At 30.6% G+C, this 2500-nt stretch overlaps 1 pseudogene; it reads right to left on the reverse strand.

Annotated features, from left to right (window-relative positions):
* Window positions 1-2496: 2496 nt before the first annotated feature.
* The window catches only part of LOC119576605, a 785-nt pseudogene continuing 781 nt past the window's right edge, over window positions 2497-2500 (reverse strand).

The raw sequence follows: 2500 nt of genomic DNA on the forward strand, positions 1-2500 counted from the left end.
CATTCCGCCAAATAAACCTGTTAATGATACTTTTGCTATCGAAGAAACAGGTTTTTAAGTCTCCGTGTCTCTGAGAAATAGCTGTAAACATGTTAGGTTTGATTACACTTTATTGCCGTCATTAAAATTGTGGAACCATTTATTTAATGATGCCCTAATAATCGGAAACAATTTAAACAAACACCTTGACTGGTATGATTTTTCTTTCGATTTGGCAACACCTGAGTAATTTAGAAAATGTGCGTATACATCTATGAAAATTTTATTCTGGATAATAAATAACGTCTACATAAACAGTAGAAAAAAAATCACATACAAATACACACACTCATTCACTCACTACACACTTCTACACATATTTATATGTACATAAGTGTGTTTGAGGGAAAACCTTACTGGCTAGGATTTCTGCAAATACCTTATCTAAGATCATGTGTTTTTGTGCGGGTGAAAAAACTCACACTAATGTTAAAAAATAATTACTTTTGTCCGTTTGATAAGCTAATTAATATCAGTTAACCTCTTCCAACAAAACCGCATATTTACCGTTTCAACCAATGACGCTACGAAAAATTCTTAATCGAAACGTCATTATTCAAGAGCCTTGTGACGGAGTTTTGGTTGAATTGTGTACCTGTATCATGATAATAAGGATTTTCTTTTTTATACTTAGTATGTTTTATCATTTATTATGTAATATTTATTTTTTTAGACTTCTTTTCTATGTTAATCTGTTTTTTCAACTTGTATTCATTACTATTCTACTCTTTTTAAGTATTTATTCTGTTCTTTTTTTCATTCTTGTTTTTTTCTACCCTGAATGTTCCTTGTTATTATTTCTACTCTCTGTTCGTACTTTATTTTGTTTTTTGATTTTCTACTGTTTATTTTGCCTGGTGTCATTATGTTATTTTTCTCTTTCGTTCTCCTTTATTATTTATTATTTCCTTGATGTATTTTCTTTTATTTTTCTCTATCGATGTTTATATATTTTATGTAATTTTTTATATATTTTATGTTTTTTTTTTCAGTTTATATTTTATCTTTCAAGTAGTTCTAATACAGAGAAGAGAAAGAGAGAGATGCATGAGTCCATCCTGAAGCATTCCGATCACCATCATCTCTCTGTAGGAATTCCCGCAATGCACTGGGCCAGTTGCGTTCCTTGGATTAACTGAGGCTAGCTCGAATTCCCTGCGAAACTCAGGTCTTTTCTCAATAAAAATGTGAAAGGCCAATGACTGAATTCTTAGATGTGCATCCAGACGATTCACGGGGTACTTCCATTTACCAGACGAACAAAATTTCGTATAAAGCGTACCTGCTGTAGTTATCATCTATCTCTCCAGATCTAAAGCTGGATATATAGGCGATTGGCTATAATACCTCGATAATGGTTGTCTATAGCTTCTTTAAAAGATCAAATGAGAAAAAGAAAATATGTTATTTCATTTATAGTTATGATATCGATGATAATCATGGTCATGAATAAAATGTTAGTAAAATAATGGTATAAATAGTAGCAGTAGGAATTTTAGTAATAATGAATATAATAACAATAGTAGTATTTGTGGAGTAGTAGAAGTAATAGTAGAAAAAATAATACCATAAGTAATGATCAATAATAAGTAACTGTCTCATAATACAATGCCTCAAGATATACGTTTGAGAGAATTGAGATTTATTTAGTAACATCCCCAATTAACAGACTCAACAGGATGAACATGTGAAAGTGCTCTGGATCCTTCACGACATCACAGGATACCTTATAAGGCTCAGTACAGTACTTGCGGAAGGTCAAAGCCATGGTAACAAAAGGGGGAGGAGCCTATGAGCAAGAAGGACAAGATGTTCTTTCTTTAAATAGTTGTTATTCCATTCGCCTGTTTGTTTTATTGTTATTGTTATTTTTGCCATCATTATTTTGTTATTGTTACCATCATCATTATTGTTACTGTTACCATCATATATATATATATTTTTTTTTTAATCAATATTCGTATTCTTATTATTGTTACCAATTTTTTAATGATTATTATTACTACCACTGCCATCATAATTACGTTTATTCTTATCATCAATAGCAATATCATCTGTATTATCATTATCATAATCTAGCGTCTTAAAGTTCGTGCGCTGAATAATGAGATGTTCATCAGCAGTTGGGATTCAGATTTCTAATCTTAAGATAATGTTGTTTTCGTAAAAGGTAAAGAAGTCTTGGTCAGTGCTTCAGTCATGGCTGCTTCTTTTTCTGAGCTTATATGTAGAATTATTTAAAATCAAAGTAAAAGATGCAAGCTTTATGAATTTAACAAAAAAAAATGTACGATAGCAAATTTTGTGTGTTAAGGGTGATCATAAGTGACAACTGTGTATGTAACAAGTGTAAACTTCCTTTCTAAATTTTTTACTATTTTTGGTAATTAGAACAGATATACAGTGTGTAATGAATGTGCATTTCTACGAAAGGGAAATATATTATTAAAACTACTATACA

Source organism: Penaeus monodon, chromosome 9, assembly GCF_015228065.2.
Source record: "Penaeus monodon isolate SGIC_2016 chromosome 9, NSTDA_Pmon_1, whole genome shotgun sequence".
Taxonomy (NCBI): domain Eukaryota; kingdom Metazoa; phylum Arthropoda; class Malacostraca; order Decapoda; family Penaeidae; genus Penaeus; species Penaeus monodon.